Raw genomic sequence first — 23,098 nt, 5'->3', positions numbered from 1 at the left:
CTCTGCCTCCTGATCCTCAGCTGTTACCATCAACAGATTGACATCAGCCCTGTCGTGGAAGAGCTTAAGGCGGTTTACATGGATCACCCTTTTGGGGCTCCTGCTTGTGCCCAGGTCCACCAAGTAGGTGACCTGACTCTTCCTCTCTAGTACTGGGTAAGGGCCACTCCATTTGTCCTGGAGTGCCCTGGGAGCCACAGGCTCCAGAACCCAGACTTTCTGCCCTGGTTGGAACTCAACCAGTGCAGCCTTTTGGTCATACCAAAACTTCTGGAGCTGTTGGCTGGCCTCAAGGTTTTTGGTTGCCTTTTCCATGTACTCTGCCATTCTAGAGCGAAGGCCAAGTACATAGTCCACTATGTCCTGTTTAGGCTCATGGAGAGGTCTCTCCCAGCCTTCTTTAACAAGGGCAAGTGGTCCCCTTACAGGATGACCAAACAGAAGTTCAAAGGGTGAGAACCCTACTCCCTTCTGTGGTACCTCCCTGTAAGCGAAAAGCAGACATGGCAGGAGGACATCCCATCTCCTTTTGAGTTTTTCTGGGAGCCCCATGATCATGCCTTTTAATGTCTTGTTGAATCTCTCAACTAAGCCATTAGTTTGTGGATGGTAAGGTGTAGTGAATTTATAAGTCACTCCACACTCATTCCACATGTGCTTTAGGTATGCTGACATGAAGTTGGTACCTCTGTCAGACACCACCTCCTTAGGGAAACCCACTCTGGTAAAGATACCAATGAGGGCCTTGGCTACTGCAGGGGCAGTAGTCGACCTAAGGGGAATAGCTTCAGGATACCTGGTAGCATGATCCACTACTACCAGGATATACATATTTCCTGAGGCTGTGGGAGGTTCCAGTGGACCAACTATGTCCACACCCACTCTTTCAAAGGGCACCCCCACCACAGGAAGTGGAATGAGGGGGGCCTTTGGATGCCCACCTGTCTTACCACTGGCTTGACAGGTGGGGCAGGAGAGGCAAAACTCCTTAACCATGTTGGACATATTGGGCCAGTAGAAGTGGTTGACTAACCTCTCCCACGTCTTGGTTTGTCCCAAATGTCCAGCAAGGGGAATGTCATGGGCCAATGTTAGGATGAACTCTCTGAACAGCTGAGGCACTACCACTCTCCTAGTGGCACCAGGTTTGGGGTCTCTGGCCTCAGTGTACAGGAGCCCATCTTCCCAATAGACCCTATGTGTTCCATTTTTCTTGCCTTTGGACTCTTCAGCAGCTTGCTGCCTAAGGCCTTCAAGAGAGGGACAGGTTTCTTGTCCCTTACACAGCTCCTCCCTTGAGGGTCCCCCTGGGCCTAAGAGCTCAACCTGATAAGGTTCAAGCTCCAAAGGCTCAGTTCCCTCAGAGGGCAGAACTTCTTCCTGAGAAGAGAGGTTCCCTTTCTTTTGCTGTGTTGCAGTTGGTTTCCCAACTGACTTTCCTGTTCTCTTGGTAGGCTGGGCCATTTTTCCAGACTCCAGCTCTACTTTTTCACCCTGTGCCTTGCATTGTGCTCTTGTTTTCACACACACCAGTTCAGGGATACCCAGCATTGCTGCATGGGTTTTTAGCTCTACCTCAGCCCATGCTGAGGACTCCAGGTCATTTCCAAGCAGACAGTCCACTGGGATATTTGAGGAGACCACCACCTGCTTCAGGCCATTGACCCCTCCCCATTCTAAAGTAACCATTGCCATGGGATGTACTTTTCTCTGATTGTCAGCGTTGGTGACTGTGTAAGTTTTTCCAGTCAGGTATTGGCCAGGGGAAACCAGTTTCTCTGTCACCATGGTGACACTGGCACCTGTATCCCTCAGGCCCTCTATTCTAGTCCCATTAATTAAGAGTTGCTGTCTGTATTTTTGCATGTTAGGCGGCCAGACAGCTAGTGTGGCTAAATCCACCCCACCCTCAGAAACTAGAGTAGCTTCAGTGTGGACCCTGATTTGCTCTGGGCACACTGTTGATCCCACTTGGAGACTAGCCATACCAGTGTTACCTGGATGGGAGTTTGGAGTGGAACCTTTCTTGGGACAGGCCTTGTCTCCAGTTTGGTGTCCATGCTGTTTACAGCTATGACACCAGGCCTTTTTGGGATCAAAGTTTTTACCCTTGTACCCATTGTTTTGTGAAGAGGCTCTGGGCCCACCCTCCTGTGCAGGTTTTTGGGGGCCTGTGGAAGACTCTTTACTATTTTTAGTTTTGGTTGTCTCATCACCCTTCTGCTGGGGAGTCTTCGTGACCCCTTTCTTTTGGTCACCCCCTGTTGAAGTCTTGGACACCCTTGTCTTGACCCAATGGTCCGCCTTCTTTCCCAATTCTTGGGGAGAAATTGGTCCTAGGTCTACCAGATGCTGATGCAGTTTATCATTGAAACAATTACTTAACAGGTGTTCTTTCACAAATAAATTGTACAGCCCATCATAATTACTTACACCACTGCCTTGAATCCAACCATCTAGTGTTTTCACTGAGTAGTCAACAAAGTCAACCCAGGTCTGGCTCGAGGATTTTTGAGCCCCCCTGAACCTAATCCTGTACTCCTCAGTGGAGAATCCAAAGCCCTCAATCAGGGTACCCTTCATGAGGTCATAAGATTCTGCATCTTGTCCAGAGAGTGTGAGGAGTCTATCCCTACACTTTCCTGTGAACATTTCCCAAAGGAGAGCACCCCAGTGAGATCTGTTCACTTTTCTGGTTACACAAGCCCTCTCAAAAGCTGTGAACCATTTGGTGATGTCATCACCATCTTCATATTTAGTTACAATCCCTTTGGGGATTTTCAACATGTCAGGAGAATCTCTGACCCTATTTATGTTGCTGCCACCATTGATGGGTCCTAGGCCCATCTCTTGTCTTTCCCTCTCTATGGCTAGGATCTGTCTTTCCAAAGCCAATCTTTTGGCCATCCTGGCTAACTGGATGTCCTCTTCACTGGAGTTATCCTCAGTGATTTCAGAGTTGTTGGTCCCTCCTGTGAGGGAACCAGCATCTCTGACTATTATTTGTGGAGTCAGGGCTTGAGAAGCCCTGCTCTCCCTAAGTAGGACTGGAGGGGGGGAATTTCCCTCCAAGTCACTATCTTCATCCTCTGAGTTGCCATCCTCAGAGGGGTTGGCCTTTTCAAACTCTGCCAAAAGCTCCTGGAGCTGTACTTTGGTAGGTTTGGGGCCCATTGCTATTTTCTTTAGTTTACAGAGTGACCTTAGCTCTCTCATCTGTAGATGGAGGTAAGGTGTGGTGTCGAGTTCCACCACATTCACATCTGTGCTAGACATTATGCTTCTAAAAGTTGGAATACTTTTTAAGAAACTAAAACTGGTTCTAGAATCTAATTCAAACTTTTACAAACTTTTAAACTCTAAAAGAAATGCTAAACAGGATCTAACACAAGGCCCTAGCAGGTCTTTTAAGAATTTAGAAAACTTTTCAAATTGCAAAAATCAATTTCTAATGACAATTTTGGAATTTGTCGTGTGATCAGGTATTGGCTGAGTAGTCCAGCAAATGCAAAGTCTTGTACCCCACCGCTGATCCACCAATGTAGGAAGTTGGCTCTGTATGTGCTATTTCAAAGTAAGGAATAGCATGCACAGAGTCCAAGGGTTCCCCTTAGAGGTAAAATAGTGGTAAAAATAGATAATACTAATGCTCTATTTTGTGGTAGTGTGGTCGAGCAGTAGGCTTATCCAAGGAGTAGTGTTAAGCATTTGTTGTACATACACATAGACAATAAATGAGGTACACACACTCAGAGACAAATCCAGCCAATAGGTTTTTATATAGAAAAATATCTTTTCTTAGTTTATTTTAAGAACCACAGGTTCAAATTCTACATATAATATCTCATTCGAAAGGTATTGCAGGTAAGTACTTTAGGAACTTCAAATCATCAAAATTGCATGTATACTTTTCAAGTTATTGACAAATAGCTGTTTTAAAAGTGGACACTTAGTGCAATTTTCACAGTTCCTAGGGGAGGTAAGTTTTGATTAGTTTTACCAGGTAAGTAAGACACTTACAGGGTTCAGTTCTTGGTCCAAGGTAGCCCACCGTTGGGGGTTCAGAGCAACCCCAAAGTCACCACACCAGCAGCTCCGGGCCGGTCAGGTGCAGAGTTCAAAGTGGTGCCCAAAACACATAGGCTAGAATGGAGAGAAGGGGGTGCCCCGGTTCCGGTCTGCTTGCAGGTAAGTACCCGCGTCTTCGGAGGGCAGACCAGGGGGGTTTTGTAGGGCACCGGGGGGGACACGAGTCCACACAGAAATTTCACCCTCAGCGGCGCGGGGGCGGCCGGGTGCAGTGTAGAAACAAGCGTCGGGTTCGCAATGTTAGTCTATGAGAGATCTCGGGATCTCTTCAGCGCTGCAGGCAGGCAAGGGGGGGATTCCTCGGGGAAACCTCCACTTGGGCAAGGGAGAGGGACTCCTGGGGGTCACTTCTCCAGTGAAAGTCCGGTCCTTCAGGTCCTGGGGGCTGCGGGTGCAGGGTCTCTCCCAGGCGTCGGGACTTTAGGTTCAAAGAGTCGCGGTCAGGGGAAGCCTCGGGATTCCCTCTGCAGGCGGCGCTGTGGGGGCTCAGGGGGGACAGGTTTTGGTACTCACAGTATCAGAGTAGTCCTGGGGTCCCTCCTGAGGTGTTGGATCGCCACCAGCCGAGTCGGGGTCGCCGGGTGCAGTGTTGCAAGTCTCACGCTTCTTGCGGGGAGCTTGCAGGGTTCTTTAAAGCTGCTGGAAACAAAGTTGCAGCTTTTCTTGGAGCAGGTCCGCTGTCCTCGGGAGTTTCTTGTCTTTTCGAAGCAGGGGCAGTCCTCAGAGGATGTCGAGGTCGCTGGTCCCTTTGGAAGGCGTCGCTGGAGCAGGATCTTTGGAAGGCAGGAGACAGGCCGGTGAGTTTCTGGAGCCAAGGCAGTTGTCGTCTTCTGGTCTTCCGCTGCAGGGGTTTTCAGCTAGGCAGTCCTTCTTCTTGTAGTTGCAGGAATCTGATTTTCTAGGGTTCAGGGTAGCCCTTAAATACTAAATTTAAGGGCGTGTTTAGGTCTGGGGGGGTTAGTAGCCAATGGCTACTAGCCCTGAGGGTGGGTACACCCTCTTTGTGCCTCCTCCCAAGGGGAGGGGGTCACAATCCTAACCCTATTGGGGGAATCCTCCATCTGCAAGATGGAGGATTTCTAAAAGTTAGAGTCACCTCAGCTCAGGACACCTTAGGGGCTGTCCTGACTGGCCAGTGACTCCTCCTTGTTATTCTCATTATTTTCTCCGGCCTTGCCGCCAAAAGTGGGGCCTGGCCGGAGGGGGCGGGCAACTCCACTAGCTGGAGTGTCCTGCTGGGTTGGCACAAAGGAGGTGAGCCTTTGAGGCTCACCGCCAGGTGTGACAATTCCTGCCTGGGAGAGGTGTTAGCATCTCCACCCAGTGCAGGCTTTGTTACTGGCCTCAGAGTGACAAAGGCACTCTCCCCATGGGGCCAGCAACATGTCTCGGTTTGTGGCAGGCTGCTAAAACTAGTCAGCCTACACAGATAGTCGGTTAAGTTTCAGGGGGCACCTCTAAGGTGCCCTCTGTGGTGTATTTTACAATAAAATGTACACTGGCATCAGTGTGCATTTATTGTGCTGAGAAGTTTGATACCAAACTTCCCAGTTTTCAGTGTAGCCATTATGGTGCTGTGGAGTTCGTGTTTGACAGACTCCCAGACCATATACTCTTATGGCTACCCTGCACTTACAATGTCTAAGGTTTTGTTTAGACACTGTAGGGGTACCATGCTCATGCACTGGTACCCTCACCTATGGTATAGTGCACCCTGCCTTAGGGCTGTAAGGCCTGCTAGAGGGGTGTCTTACCTATACTGCATAGGCAGTGAGAGGCTGGCATGGCACCCTGAGGGGAGTGCCATGTCGACTTACTCGTTTTGTCCTCACTAGCACACACAAGCTGGTAAGCAGTGTGTCTGTGCTGAGTGAGAGGTCTCCAGGGTGGCATAAGACATGCTGCAGCCCTTAGAGACCTTCCTTGGCATCAGGGCCCTTGGTACTAGAAGTACCAGTTACAAGGGACTTATCTGGATGCCAGGGTCTGCCAATTGTGGATACAAAAGTACAGGTTAGGGAAAGAACACTGGTGCTGGGGCCTGGTTAGCAGGCCTCAGCACACTTTCAATTGTAAACATAGCATCAGCAAAGGCAAAAAGTCAGGGGGCAACCATGCCAAGGAGGCATTTCCTTACACCCAGTGTACATCTGTTCGTGGCATCAGTCGCTGAAGATTCACATGTGCCCACCCACCTCCCCGGGAGCCTGTAGCCGTTTGGAAGTTAGCTTCAACTTTGTACCTTTGTAAATATATTAAATCTTAGATAGGTACATACTTATTCACTCCATTGCATGGGCACTATTACTAACAAACAACTCCTACCTTACCCTCTGTGGGGAAAACAATCGAAGATGGAGTCGACGCCCATGCGCAATGGAGACAAAGAGGAGGAGTCCCTCGGTCCCGTGACTCGAAAGACTTCTTCGAAGAAAAACAACTTGTAACACTCCGACCCAACACCAGATGGCGGGCTATGCACAACATGTGAATCTTCAGCGACTGATGCCACGAACAGATGTACACTGGGTAAGTGACATTTTCATTTCTTAGTTTATTTTAAGAACCACAGGTTCAAGATTTACAAGTAATACTTCAAATGAAAGGTATTTCACTCAGGTATTCTAGGAACTTTGAATAATCCCAATAGCATGTACAGTTTTGGCAAAAATGGCAATAAGCTATTTTAAAAGTGGACACAGTGCAAAAATCAACAGTTCCTGGGGGAGGTAAGTAGAGGTTAGGTTCACAGGTAAACACTTACAGTGTTCAAAGTTTGGTCCAGGGCAGCCCACTGTTGGGGGTTCAAGGCAGCCCACCGTTGGGGGTTCAAGGCAACCCCAAAGTTACTACACCAGCAGCTCAGGGCCGGTCAGGTGCAGCGGTCAAGGAGGTGCCAAAAACACATATGCTTCAATGGAAACGGGTGCTCCGGTTCCAGTCTGCCAGCAGGTAAGTACCCGTGTCCTCGGAGGGCAGACCAGGGGGGCGGTTTGGTACGGGAACCGGGGGAGGGGGGGGGGGGGGGACACAAGCAGGCACAAAGTACACACTCAGGTTTTGTATTGAAGGCAATGGGGAGAACCGGGGGTCTCTTCAACGATGCAGGCAGGCACATCAGGGGGCTCCTCTGGGTAGCCACCACCTGGGCTAGGCAGAGGGTCGCCTGGGCGTCGCTCCTGCACTGGAGTTCGGTTCCCTCGGGTCCTGGGGGCTGCGGGTGCAGTGTTGGTTCCAGGCATCTGGTCCCTTGTTACAGGCAGTCGCGGTCCGGGGGAGCCTCTGGATTTCCTTTGACGGTGTCGCTGTGGGGGCTCAGGGGGGTCAACTCTGGTTACTCACGGGCTCGCAGTCGCTGGGGAGTCCTCCCTGAGGTGTTTGCACCCGGCGCCCCCGGCTCGACCTGTGGAAAACAGTGGAAAATCTCACGTTCCGGCGGGAAACGTGAGGTCTTTAAAGTTGCTTCTTTGTTGCAGTTTGTTGAACAGGGCCGCTGTTCCCTGGAGCTTCTTGGTCGTTTAGATGCAGGGCAGTCCTCTAAGGGTTCAGAGGTCGCTGGTCCCTGTTGGATGCGTCGCTGTTGCAGTTTTCGTCAAAGTAAGGAGACAGGCCAGTGGGGCTGGGGCCAAATCAGTTGGCTCCGTCTTCACTGCAGGGCTTCAGGTCAGCAGTTCTTCTTTAGGTTGCAGGAATCTACTTTCCTAGGTTCTGGGGTGCCCCTAAATACTGAATTTAGGGTGTTTAGTTCTGGGAGGGCAGTAGCCAATGGCTACTGTCCTTGAGGGTGGCTACACCCTCCTTGTGCCTCCTCCCTGAGGTGAAGGGGGCACATCCCTATTCTTATTGGGGGAATCCTCCAAAATCAAGATGGAGGATTTCTAAAGGCAGGGGTCACCTCCGCTCAGGACACCTTACGGGCTGTCCTGACTGGTGGGTGACTCCTCGTTGTTTTTCTCATTATCTCCCCTGGACTTGCCGCCAAAAGTGGGGGCTGTGTCCAGGGGGCGGGCATCTCCACTAGCTGGAGTACCCTGGGGCATTGTAACACGAAGCTTGAGCCTTTGAGGCTCACTGCTAGGTGTTACAGTTCCTGCAGGGGGGGAGGTGTGATAGTGTCTCAGCAGCAGGCTAGCACAGACCAGTCAGTCCTGCACTGAAGGATTGGGTAAAATACAGGGGGCATCTCTAAGATGCCCTGTGTGCATTTTTTTTTATATATATATATATATTTTTTTTTTTAATGAATACTATCTGGCATCACTGTAGGTTTATTATTCTGAGAAGCTTGATACCAAGCTTCCCAGTATTCAGTGTAGCCATTATGGAGCTGTGGAGTTCGTTTTTTGACAAACTCCCAGACCATATGCTTAATATGGCCACACTGTACTTACAGTGTCTAAGAATAGACTTAGACACTGTTGGGGCATATTGCTCATGCAGTTATGCCCTCACCTGTGGTAGAGTGCACCCTGCCTTAGGCCTGTAAAGCTTGCTAGAGGGGTTACTTAACTATGCCACAGGCAGTACTTTGTGTGCATGGCACCCTGAGGGGGATGCCATGTTGACTTTGCCTTTTTCTCCCCACCAACACACAATCTGCAATGGCAGTGTGCATGTTAGGTGAGGGGTCCCTAAGGGTGGCACAACACATGCTGCAGCCCTTGGAGACCTACCCTGGTCACAGGGCCCTTGGTACCACTGGTACCTTTTACAAGGGACTTATCGGTGTGCCAATTGTGGAGACAATGGTACATTTCAGGTGAAAGAACACTGGTGCTGGGGCCTGGTTAGCAGGGTCCCAGCAGAAGTCTTTTTCGAGTCACGAGATCGAGGGACTCCTCCCCTTTCGGCCCCATTGCGCATGGGCGTCGACTCCATCTTAGATTGTTTTCTTTCCCCCATCGGTTTCGGACGTGTTCCTTTTCGCTCTGCGCTTCGGTTCGGAAAGTTAGTGAAAAACTTGGAAAATTTGACGGTATTGTTTGCGTTCGGTATCTGGTTAGTTACAACAGATCGACACCTAATTTTGAAGAGCTCCGGCGGCCCTTTGGGGTTTCGATTCCCCGGCGGGGCCTGGTCGGCCCGATCGCGTGCGTCTTCAAGGCTAATGGAACGGACCCCATTCCGCTTCTGCCCTGAATGTCACAACAAGTATCCTTATACAGATCAGCATTTGGTCTGTAATTTGTGTTTGTTGCCAGAACACAAAGAGGATATCTGTGAGGCCTGTCTAGCATTTCGGTCCAGAAAGACCTTAAGGGACTGAAGAGCAAGAACACTACAGATGGCATCGGTACCGACAGGACAAAAACACATGGAGGAAGAAGAGGAAGCCTTCTCCATCGAGGACTCTGAAGAGGTCGATCCTGAACAGACGTCAATACACAAGACTCACGTAAAGACCAGTAAAGCCCAGGGGACGCTACCGCCAACAGGCCATGGCTCAACCCAAAAAATAGGTGACCGGCCATCGGCACCGAAAAAGGGCATGCATGTGTCGAAGTCATCCGACTCCGGTCGAGACACCGGGTCAGAGCAGACTCGACCCTATTACACCGGGTCAGAGCAGACTCGACCCTATTACACCGGGTCAGAGCAGACTCGACCCTATTACACCGGGTCAGAGCAGACTCGACCCTATTACACCGGGTCAGAGCAGACTCGACCCTGAGACACCGGGTCAGAGCAATCTCTGCACCGAGAGCGGCACCGAACCAAGTCTGCACCGAGAAATCAGTACGCCGAAGAGCAAAATTGTCGTCGGAACCGGAAAAGGCAGCCGAAAAGGTTTCGATACCGAAATCAAGTTCCTACACAGAGGAACAAGGCCTGTCCTCACAAATGCAAACACATAAATTTGGACAGGAACTGGAGACAGTGGAGCCAGACTACACCCAAAGAAGGCTCCACATCCAAAAAAACAGGGAAGATCAGTACTCTCCCTCCGATTCAAATGAAATAAACTTGCCTTCCAAGAGCAAGACAAGCAGCCACAGATGAAGGTGGCTAAACAAGTAACCCCGCCACCATCCCCACAACGCTCTCCACAACTATCACCGGTAGCCACTCCACCAATGATGCAATCCCCAACTCATACAGGGATGAGTCAGGATGATCCAGACGCATGGGATCTTTATGATGCGCCAGTGTCAGATAACAGTCCCGACTGTTATCCAGCTAGACCGTCACCACCAGAAGATAGTGCAGCCTACGCACAAGTGGTGTCAAGGGCAGCGGCGTTTCATAATGTCAGCATGCATGCTGAGCCAATTAAAGACGACTTTCTATTTAATACACTGTCGTCCACACACAGCCAATACCAGAGCCTCCCCATGCTACCTGGAATGCTACAACACTCCAAACAAGTATTTGAGGAGCCTGTGAAAGGAAGGGCCATTACTCCAAGGGTGGAGAAAAAATATAAACCGCCACCAACAGACCCAGTGTACATCACAAAACAGTTAGCACCAGACTCATTGGTAGTAGGGGCAGCTTGCAAGAGGGCAAACTCACACACTTCAGGAGATGCACCACCTCCAGACAAAGTCTTAAGTTCGCGGCAGGGAAGAGAGTGGCGGCACAGGCAGCAAACCAGTGGCGTATTGCCAACTCACAGGCTTTGGGAGCCAGATATGATAGAGCTCATTGGGACGAAATGCAACACTTTATAGAACATTTGCCCAAGGAGTTCCAAAAGGGAGCACAGCAAGTGGTGGAAGAAGGACAGAATATCTCAAACAATCAAATATGGTCAGCAATTGATGCGGCAGACAGCTGCTAGAACTGTAAACACAGCAGTGACAATACGGAGACATGCATGGCTTCGCACATCAGGATTCAAGCCGGAAATACAACCAGCCGTGCTGAATGACATTTAACGGACAGCAGTTGTTTGGGCTGGAGGTGGACACTGCTATCGAAAAACTTAAAAAGGACACTGATGCGGCCAAAGCCATGGGCGCACTCTACTCCCCACAGAGCAGAGGCACATTTCGTAAAACAGTTTCGAGGGGGGTTTCAAGGACAAAGCACGGAACCCACAACCTCACAAACAAGGCCCACTAATCAGAGCCAATATCAGCGGGGAAGTTTTCGGGGACAATATAGAGGGGGACAATTCCAAAAAAGTCTAATTTCCAACGTCCCATAACTCCCCAAAAACAAGCAGTGACTTGTCACAAATCCCCAACACAACACCTGTGGGGGGAGGGGGGGGAGACTAACCAAGTTCTACAAACAATGGGAGGAAATAACAGACCCTTGGGTCCTAGCAATTATCCAGCATGGTAATTGCATAGAATTTCTCAAATTCCCTCCAAATGTCCCACCGAAAACACACAATGTCAAAACACATGGATCTTCTACAACTGGAGGTCCAAGCGTTGTTACAAAAAGATGCAATAGAACTGGTACCAATTCATCAGAGAGGAACAGGAGTTTACTCGCTGTACTTTCTCATACCCAAAAAGGACAAAACTCTAAGACCTATATTGGATCTCAGAACATTAAATATCTACATCAAATCAGATCACTTTCACGTGGTGACATTACAGGACGTAATCCCATTGCTCAAACAACAAGACTACATGACAACACTAGACCTAAAGGATGCATACTTCCATATACCGATACATCCTTCACACAGAAAGTACCTAAGGTTTGTATTCCAAGGGGTACATTACCAATTCAAAGTGTTGCCATTTGGGATAACAACTGCGCCAAGAGTTTTTACAAAATGCCTGGCAGTAGTAGCTGCGCATATCAGAAGACAGCAAATACATGTGTTCCCGTACCTAGACGATTGGTTAATCAAAACCAACACGCAAGAACTGTGTTCACAACACACAAAGTATGTCATAGAAACCCTCCTCAAACTAGGTTTCTCACTCAACTACACAGTCACACCTTCAGACGTGTCAAACACAGCAATACTTGGGGGCGACAATCAACACAACAAAAGGGATTGCCACTCCAAGTCAACAAAGGGTACAGGCATTTCACAATGTAATACAGGCCATGTATCCAAAACAAAAGATACAAGTGAAGATGGTGATGAAACTACTAGGCATGATTTGCACATGCAGCCCTTACAACAGTGCCTAGCATCACAATGGTCACAAGCACAGGGTCAACTTCTAGATCTAGTGTTGATAGACCGCCAAACATATACCTCGCGTCAATGGTGGAACAATATAAATTTAAACAAAGGGCGGCCTTTCCAAGACCCAGTGCCTCAATACGTAATAATGACAGATGCCTCCATGATAGGGTGGGGAGCACACCTCAACCAACACAGCATCCAAGGACAATGGGACACTCAGCAGAGTCAGTTTCACATAAATCACTTAGAATTACTGGCAGTATATCAAGCGTTGAAAGCATTTCAACCTATAATAAGCCACAAACCCATTCTTGTCAAAACAGACAACATGACAACGATGTATTATCTGAACAAACGGGGAGGAACACTCAACACAGTTGTCTCCTGGCACATAGATTATGGCATTGGGCGATTCACAACCACATTTGCCTAATAGCACAGTTTATTCCAGGGATTCAGAATCAGTTAGCAGACCATCTCTCTCGGGATCACCAGCAGATCCACGAATGGGAGATTCACCCCCAAATACTAAATACCCACTTCCAAAGATGGGGAACACCACAAATAGACCTATTTGCAACAAAAGAAAACGCAAAATGCCAAAACTTCGCATCCAGATAGCCACAGGATCAGTCTCAGGGCAATGCGTTATGGATGAGTTGGTCGGGGATATTTGCATACGCTTTTCCCCCTCCCTCTCTCCCACTCCTTCCATATCTGGTAAACAAGTTGAGCCAAAACAAACTCAAACTCATACTAATAGCACCAACTTGGGCAAGACAACCTTGGTACACAACACTACTAGACCTCTCTGTAGTGCCTCATGTCAAACTACCAAACAGATCAGATCTGTTAACTCAACACAAACAACAGATCAGACTCCCAAATCCAGCATCGCTGAATCTAGCAATTTGGCTCCTGAAGTCTTAGAATTCGGACATCTGGACCTCACACAGGAATGTATGGAGGTCATAAAACAAGCTAGGAAACCAACCACAAGACATTGCTATGCAAATAAGTGGAAAAGAAATGTTTATTACTGCCATAATAAACAAATACAACCCTTACACGCATCTGCTAAAGACATCGTCAGCTACCTACTGCACTTACAAAAGTCAAAGCTAGCTTTTTCATCCATTAAAATACATCTCACCGCTATTTCACCTTATCTGCAAATTACGCATTCAGCATCACTATTTAGGATCCCAGTCATAAAGGCTTTTATGGAGGGTCTGAAAAGAATTATCCCACCAAGGACGCCACCAGTTCCTTCGTGGAACCTTAACATTGTCTTAACACGGCTCATGGGTCCACCGTTTGAACCCATGCACTCATGTTAGATACAAAACTTAAGATGGAAAGTAGCATTTCTAATTGCCATCACATCTCTAAGAAGAGTAAGTGAGATACAAGCATTTACCATACAAGGACCCTTTATTCAGATACACAAGCATAAAGTAGTGTTCGATGGCATCTGTCGCTGTAGATACACATGGTCTGCATAGCTCGCCATCTGGTGTTGGGTCGGAGTGTTACAAGTTGTTTTTCTTCGAAGAAGTGTTTTCGAGTCACTGGACCGAGTGGCTCCTCCTTCTGTGCTCATTGCGCATGGGCGTCGACTCCATCTTCGATTGTTTTCTTTCCGCCATCGGGTTCGGACGTGTTCCTGTCGCTCCGAGTTTCGGAACGGAGAGATAGCTGAAAACGGAAGATTTTCGACGGTATCGTTGCGATCCGGTTCGAGATAAACACAGACGACAACGCATTGAACATCGAAGCGCTTCGGTGCCCTTCGGGGTAGATTTCGGCACACCGTCGGGGCCTAGTCGGCCCGACCGCGTGGAGAACCACGCCGATGGAACGGACCCCGTTTCGATTCTGCCCTGAATGCCACAACAAATATCCCTATACGGACCAACACTCGGTCTTTAACCTGTGCCTGTCACCCGAGCACAGCGAAGAATCCTGTGAGGCCTGTCGGGCGTTCCGGTCCCGAAAAACTCTGCGCGACCGTCGAGCGAGAAGACTGCAGATGGCGTCCACGCCAAAGGAGCATCGACAGTTCGAGACAGAAGAGGAACAGGAAGAATCCTTTTCCATCCAGGATTCAGACTCCGACGAACTCGACAATACAAAAACTGTGAGTAAGACGTCGAGATCAGAAATTAAAAAAGGCAAAAAGGCCCAGGGGACGCCACTGCCAACCGGCCATGGCTCCACCCAACTTCACGGTGACCAACAATCGGCACCGAAAAAGGCCCATTCAGTGTCGATCGTCCGACTCCGGTCGAGACACCGGCACGTAGCCTCCTCGGGACCGAGAGAGTGCTAAACAGAAGCATCGACACCGAGAGTTCGGTGTCGACACGGATCGACGCCGAGACAGTGGCGCGGAAGACCATAGAGGCCAAGATTTTTCGGCACAAAAGAAGAGGAAGGTTACCTCGGAGCCGAAAAAACAAACAACAGGGTTTTCGGAGCCGAAAAAAGCACCAACAGACCCAGTTTCAGGCTCCTATACTGAAGAACTTTCTATGTCTTCACAAATGAAAAGACACAGATTCGAACAGGAACTGCAATCCACTGAAGTGGATCACACGCAAAAGCGTATCTTTATTCAGCAGGGGACAGGGAAGATCAGTACCCTTCCACCTGTCAAAAGAAAGAGAACACTTCAGTTTGTAGCCCGAGAGGCTCCTCAGCAACAAACAGCAAAGACTGTAACACCTCCTCCCTCGCCTCCACCTCTAACTCCGGCTTCGCCAACTTACACCCCATCACATTCGCCAGCTCACACCGCCATGAGCCACGACGACCAAGATCATGACGCGTGGGACTTGTACGATGCACCAGTGTCTGATAACAGCCCAGACACATACCCAACTAGGCCATCACCACCGGAGGACAGCACAGCCTATTCACAAGTGGTGGCTAGAGCAGCTCAGTTCCATAATGTGGAACTACACTCCTGAACAAGTAGAGGATGACTTTTTATTTAACACCCTCTCCTCCACCCACAGCTCCTACCAAAGCCTGCCTATGCTCCCAGGCATGCTACGCCATGCAAAAGAGATCTTCAAGGAGCCAGTTAAAAGTAGGGCAGTAACGCCTAGAGTGGACAAAGTATAAGGCGCCTCCTACGGACCCTGTATTCATCACCTCTCAGCTGCCACCAGATTCTGTGGTGGTAGGGGCTGCCAGAAAACGGGCAAATTCACACACTTCTGGGGATGCACCTCCCCCAGATAAAGAAAGCAGAAAGTTCGATGCAGCCGGGAAGAGGGTCGCTGTCCAGGCAGCAAACCAGTGGCGCATCGCAAACTCACAAGCGCTGCTAGCGCGATACGACAGAGCCCACTGGGATGAGATGCAGCATCTCATTGAACATCTCCCAAAGGATCTACAAAAAAGAGCAAAACAGGTTGTTGAAGAGGGTCAAAACATTTCCAACAATCAAATACGCTCCTCTATGGATGCAGCAGACACAGCCGCAAGGACCATTAATACGTCGGTTACCATCCGTAGGCACGCATGGCTCAGAACGTCTGGATTCAAGCCAGAAATTCAGCAGGCAGTACTTAACATGCCAGTAAACGAAAAACTTCTGTTCGGTCCGGAGGTCGACACAGCCATAGAAAAGCTCAAAAAGGACACTGACACTGCCAAGGCCATGGGCGCACTCTACTCCCCGCAGAGCAGAGGATCTTATACCACCTTCCGCAAAACACCTTTTAGAGGAGGGTTTCGGGGTCAGGCCACACAAGCCAGTACCTCACAGTCCGCACCGTCCACCTACCAGGGACAGTACAGGGGAGGTTTTCGTGGCCAGTATAGAGGAGGGCAATTCCCTAGGAATAGAGGAAGATTTCAAAGCCCCAAAACCAGTACCAACAAGCAGTGACTCACACGTCACTCACCCCCCCCCCCCCCCCCCCCCCACACAACACCAGTGGGGGGAAGGATAGGTCAATATTACGAAGCATGGGAGGAAATAACTACAGACACATGGGTTCTAGCAATTATCCAACATGGTTATTGCATAGAATTCCTGCAATTCCCTCCAAACATACCACCAAAATCACAAAATTGATCAAAACACCATTTACAGCTTCTAGAGATAGAAGTTCAAGCACTACTGCAAAAAAATGCAATAGAATTAGTACCAAGTACACAAATAAACACAGGAGTTTATTCACTGTACTTCTTGATACCAAAAAAGGACAAAACACTGAGACCAATTCTAGACCTCAGAGTAGTAAACACATTCATCAAATCAGACCACTTTCACATGGTCACACTACAAGAAGTGTTACCATTGCTCAAAAAACACAACTACATGACAACCCTAGACCTCAAAGACGCATATTTCCATATACCAATACATCAATCACACAGAAAATATCTAAGGTTTGTATTCAAAGGAATACATTACCAATTCAAAGTATTGCCTTTCGGTTTAACAACCGCTCCAAGGGTATTCACAAAATGCCTAGCAGTAGTCGCTGCACACATCAGAAGGCAGCAAATACATGTATTCCCGTATCTAGACGACTGGCTAATCAAAACCAGTTCGCTCACACAATGCTCAAACCACACAAATCAAGTCATACAAACCCTCTACAAACTAGGGTTCACCGTCAACTTTGCAAAATCCAACGTTCAGCCAAGCAAAGTACAGCAATATCTAGGAGCCATAATAGACACGACAAAAGGAGTAGCAACGCCAACTCCACAAAGAATTCACAATTTCAACAGAGTCATTCAACACATGTCTCCAAATCAAACAATACAAGCAAGAACAATACTACAGCTCCTAGGCATGATGTCCTCATGCATAGCCATTGTCCCAAACGCAAGACTGCACATGAGGCCCTTACAACAGTGCCTAGCCTCACAGTGGTCTCAAGCACAGGGTCACCTTCTAGATCTGGTGTTAATAGACCGCCAAACTTACCTCTCGCTTCTATGGTGGAACAGTATAAATTTAAACAAAGGGCGGCCTTTCCAAGACCCAGTGCCACAGTACGTAATAACAGATGCTTCCATGACAGGGTGGGGAGCACATCTCAATCAACACAACATAAGAGGACAATGGAACATACATCAAACAAAACTGCATATAAATCATCTAGAATTATTAGCAGTTTTTCAAGCACTAAAAGCTTTCCAACCAATCATAACCCACAAATACATCCTTGTCAAAACAGACAACATGACAACGATGTATTATCTAAACAAACAAGGAGGAACACATTCAACGCAGTTAAGCTTATTAGCTCAAGACATATGGAAGTGGGCAATCCACCATCAAATTCGCCTCATAGCACAATTTATTCCAGGGATCCAGAATCAACTGGCAGACAATCTCTCTCGAGATCACCAGCAAGTCCACGAATGGGAAATCCACCCACAAATTCTGAACATCTACTTCACACTCTGGGGAACACCTCAAATAGACTTGTTTGCAACAAAAGAGAACGCAAAATGCCAAAACTTCGCGTCCAGATACCCACACAAGCAATCCCAAGGCAATGCCCTATGGATGAACTGGTCAGGAATATTTGCTTACGCTTTTCCTCCTCTCCCTCTCCTCCCTTATCTAGTAAACAAATTGAGTCAAAACAAACTCAAACTCATTTTAATAGCACCAACGTGGGCAAGACAACCCTGGTACACAACACTGCTAGATCTTTCTGTAGTACCCCACATCAAACTGCCGAACAAACCAGATCTGTTAACGCAACACAACCAACAGATCAGACACCCAGATCCAGCATCGCTGAATCTAGCAATCTGGCTCCTGAAATCCTAGAATTCGGACACTTACAACTTAGCCAAGAGTGTATGGAGGTCATAAAGCAGGCCAGAAGGCCATCCACTAGACACTGCTACGCAAGTAAGTGGAAAAGATTTGTTTGTTACTGCCATCATAATCAGATACAACCACTAGACGCAACTCCAAAACATATAGTAAATTACTTGCTCCATTTACAAAAAGCAAAGCTAGCCTTCTCTTCTATTAAAATACACCTTGCAGCAATATCTGCATACTTGCAGACTACCTATTCAACTCCCTTGTATAGGATACCAGTCATCAAAGCATTCATAGAAGGTCTTAAAAGAATTATACCACCAAGAACACCACCTGTTCCTTCATGGAACCTAAACGTGGTCCTAACAAGACTCATGGGCCCACCTTTCGAACCCATGCACTCTTGCGGAATACAATTCCTAACCTGGAAAGTTGCCTTTCTCATCGCCATTACATCTCTGAGAAGAGTAAGTGAAATTCAAGCGTTCACAACACAGGAACCTTTTATACAAATACATAAAAATAAGGTCGTCCTACGACCTAATCCAAAAGTTATTTCACCGTTCCATCTAAATCAAACGGTAGAACTACCAGTTTTTTTCCCACAGCCAGATTCTGTGGCTGAAAGAGCACTACATACACTAGATGTCAAAAGAGCATTAATGTACTACATTAACAGAACAAAGAACATCAGAAAGACTAAACAGCTATTTATTGCATTCCAAAAACCTCATGCAGGTAACCCAATATCAAAACAAGGTATAGCCAGATGGATTGTTAAATGCATCCAAATCTGCTACCTTAAAGCAAAAAGACAACTGCCCATTACTCCCAGGGCACATTCAACAAGGAAAAAAGGTGCTTCAATGGCCTTTTTAGGAAACATCCCAATGCATGAAATATGTAAGGCAGCCACATAGTCTACGCCGCACACATTCACCAAACACTACTGTATAGATGTGCTATCCGCACAACAAGCTGCAGTAGGTCAAGCTGTATTAAGAACTCTATTTCAGACAACTTCTACTCCTACAGGCTAAACCACCGCTTATGGGGAAATAACTGCTTACTTGTCTATGCAGACCATGTGTATCTACATCGACAGATGCCATCGAACTGAAAATGTCACTTACCCAGTGTACATCTGTTCGTGGCATCAGTCGCTGAGATTCACATGGGCCCACCCACCTCCCCGGAAGCCTGTAGCAGTTCAGAAGTTACCTTCAATTTTGTACATTTGTATATATATTATTTAAACCTTTAATAGGTACATACTTACACATTTCATTGCGCGCGCACTATTACTATAGTACAACTCCTACCTCACCCTCTGCGGGGAAAACAATCGAAGATGGAGTCGACGCCCATGCGCAATGAGCACAGGAGGAGCCACTCGGTCCAGTGACTCGAACACTTCTTCGAAGAAAAACAACTTGTAACACTCCGACCCAACACCAGATGGCGAGCTATGCAGACCATGTGAATCTCAGCGACTGATGCCACGAACAGATGTACACTGGGTAAGTGACATTTTCATTTACAAACAAATCCTAAGTTCTTACCAAAAGTCATATCACCGTTCCACTTGAATCAAACAGTGGAACTACCAGTGTTCTTTCCAGAGCCAGATTCTGTAGCTGAAAGAGCACTACATACATTAGACATCAAAAGAGCGTTAATGTACTACATTGACAGAACAAAACAAATTCGAAAAACGAAACAATTGTTCGTTGCTCTCCAAAAACCTCATACAGGGAACCCAATATCCAAACAAGGCATTGCTGATGGATAGTTAAATGCATTCAAACCTGTTATCTCAAAGCAAAAAGAGAACTGCCTAAAACACCAAAGGCACACAACTAGAAAAAAAGGTGCTACCATGGCCTTTCTAGGAAACATTCCAATTACTGAAATATGTAAGGCAGCCACGTGGATGTGTTAACAGCTCAACAAGCCACAGTATGACAAGCAGTACTATGAACTTTGTTTCAAACAGCTTCAACTCCTACAGGCTGAACCGCCGCTTTTGGGGAGATAACTGCTTACTAGTCTATGCAAAGCATGTGTATCTGCAGCTACACATGCCATCGAACGGAAAATGTCACTTACCCATTGTACATCTGTTCGTGGCATGAGACGCTGCAGATTCACATGCGCCCGTCCGCCTCCCCGGGAGCCTGTAGCCGTTTTAAGTTGATCTTGAACATTTGTAAATATATCACTTTAAACCATATTATGTACATACATATTTACTCCATTGCATGGGCACTATTTCTATAATACACAACTCCTACCTCACCCTCTGCGGGGAAAACAATCTAAGATGGAGTCAACGCCCATGTGCAATGGAGCTGAAATGGGAGGAGTCCCTCGATCTCGTGACTCAAAGACTTCTTCGAAGAAAAACAACTTGTAACACTCCGAGCCCAACACTAGATGGCGGGATGTGCAAAGCATGTGAATCTGCAGCGTCTCATGCCACGAACAGATGTACACTGGGTAAGTGACATTTTCTATATATATATATATATATATATATATATATATATATATATATATATATATATAATTTATTATTATTATTTTTTTTTGACAGATGCATTAATAGATAATGCTAATGCTGTATTTGTGGTAGTGTGGTCGAGCAGTTAGGCTTATCAGAGGGTAATGTTAAGCATTTGTTGTACACACAAGCAATAGAAGAAACACACTCAATGCCTTCACTCCAGACAATAGGTTTTTACATTAGAGGAGCACTCGAGGGTCCCCAAGTAGGCACCAATCTGACACCCTCGGTGGCACAGGGGCTTCCGGGTGCAGAGTGCAAACAGGGCATCAGGATTCCAGTGAAACTCTCAAGGGACCCTAGGGGGTCACTTAGGCGCTGCAGACAAGGCACAAGGGGGCTTCTCAGGCAAGCCACTAACTGGATAGGGTGGAGGGCTCCCTGCTGGTCGGAGCTGCACCAGTGGTCGGGGTTCTCAAGTCTGGTGGCTGTGGGTGGAGTGATTCTCCAGGTGTCGGATAGCTTTGACCCAGGCAGTTGTGGTCTGGGGGCCCTCGGGATTCCCTCTGGAGGTGTTGTGGAGGGGTGGAGAGGTCAGCCCAGGGTGGACACTCGGTCGGAATCGCCTGGGGATCCCCTCTGGCTAGTTGGGCTGTAGGAGTCGGCTGCAGAGTAATTTAGGACTTGTGCTTATGGAGTGAGGTGGGAGTCCTTTAGAAGCAGTTTCTTCTTCTTTCTTGCTGGACAGGTCCTCTGTCCACAGGAGTTTTAGTCCTCTATGATGCAGGCCGTCCCCTGGAGGCTTTTCAGGGGTCACTGGCTCTTCAGGACTTCACTCTTCTGCAGCTTTTTGAAGCAAGAGACCAGCCAGTAGGGCTGGGGTCGAGTCAGTTGTCTTCTCTTCCCTGTGGGGTTTTCAGCTCAGCAGTCCTTTCTTGACATCATCCAGTCTGGTGAGCTGGGTTCAGGGGTCCCTTAAATTCTAAGTTTAGGGGCATGTTAGGGTCAGGAGACAGTAGCCGATGCCTCCTGCCCCTGAGGGTGGCTGCACCCTCCTGGTGCCCACTCCCTTTGGGGACAGGGGCACATTCCTATCTCTATTGGTCCTAATCCTCCAAAGCAATGGAGGATTTCTCAAGGAGGTGGTCATTTCAGCTCTGGACACCTTAGAGGTGTTCTTGGCTGTAGGGGGTGACTCCTTGTTTTTTTTTCTAATTTTCCCTCTTGACTTGCTGCCAAAAGTGGGGCTGTTTTGGGGGGGGCCGTAAGCTCTACTAGCTGGAGTGCCCTGGGGCACTGTAATCTGAGGCTTGATCCTTTGAGGCTCGCTCCCAGGTGTTACTTCCGCCAGGGTAAGGTGTGAAGCACCTCCACCCAGGACAAGCTTTGTTTCTGACCAGGGTGCACAAAGGCACTCACCCCATGTGGTCAAACTCCCATGAAAGTGGCAGGTTGGCACAGACTGGTCAGTCTTACACTAACAGTTGGGCTAACATGCAGGGGGCATCTCTAAGATGCCCTCTGCATTTTTCAATAAATCCCACACTGGCATCAGCATACCAAACCTCCCAGTATTCAGTGACCGCATTATGGTGCTGTGGAGTTTGTTTTGACAAACTCTCAGACCATAAACCTAATATGGCTACACTGCACTTAAAATGTCTAAGAAAGGACTTAGACACTGTAGGGACATATTTCTCAGGGAGCTATTCCCTCACCTGTGGTATAGTACACCCTGCCTCAGGGCTGTAAGGCCTGCTAGAGGGGTGGCTTACCTATGCCACAGGCAGTGGTTTGGGAGCATGGCACCCTGAGAGGGATGCCATGTCGACTTAGCCTTTTTCTCCCCACTAGCACAGACCCGCTCCAAGGCAGTGTGCATGTGCGGAGTGAGGGGTCCCCAGGGTGGCATAATACCTGCTGCAGTCCTTGACATTCCCTGGTCAGTGCCCTTGGTACCATGGGTACGTTTTTACAAGGGACTTATGTGTTCCAGGGCTGTGCCAATTGTGGGAACAAAGGTACAGTTTTAGGGAAAGAACACTGGTGCTGGGGCCTGGTTAGCAGGGTCCCAGCACTCCTTCAGTCAAAGGTGGCATTAACACTAGGCCAAAGTGGAGGGGTAACCATGGTAAGTGTCATTTTTCCTACAGATGCCTAGTGTACCCCAGTGACCCATTGAGTTGCCAAGGGCCTTGCCCCCACCCTGTGTCCCAAAAGTTCGGAGGGGGATGTGATCTATCCAGTTCTGTATCTGCCACAATTGAAATCCAGCCTGTATTGCTCAACACCGCCCCCTTTTCTTGGGAGGAAACCGAATTTTTCAGAAAAACCAAGGGGACACTGTCCAGGCAGTTGGTTGATATGTATTTGGGGCATAGTTATTAGTCCGCGCTATATACTTGCCTTCTAACCTGCTTCTGGGCTGGTTGGGCAATGTATTCTCCCCATTTCTTAATGTACACTTGGACATTATAATGTTTGTCAGGGGAACTGAGACCACGCACATTCTATGTTATTTTGATGTGCTAATGTATGTACCAATTCACACATCAATCAGTAGTGTGTAAAAGTGGTGTTCCCTACACCT

The 23,098-nt window shown here is 48.0% G+C and overlaps 1 protein-coding gene across 1 annotated transcript in view; it reads left to right on the top strand.

Annotated features, from left to right (window-relative positions):
- Positions 1-23,098, top strand: part of IPO5 (importin 5) — a 531,657-nt gene that overhangs the window by 103,508 nt on the left and 405,051 nt on the right. The window lies entirely within an intron of this gene.

The sequence above is a fragment of the Pleurodeles waltl genome, chromosome 8, assembly GCF_031143425.1.
Source record: "Pleurodeles waltl isolate 20211129_DDA chromosome 8, aPleWal1.hap1.20221129, whole genome shotgun sequence".
Taxonomy (NCBI): Eukaryota; Metazoa; Chordata; class Amphibia; order Caudata; family Salamandridae; genus Pleurodeles; species Pleurodeles waltl.
This window is presented reverse-complemented; position numbering and strand designations above follow the sequence as displayed.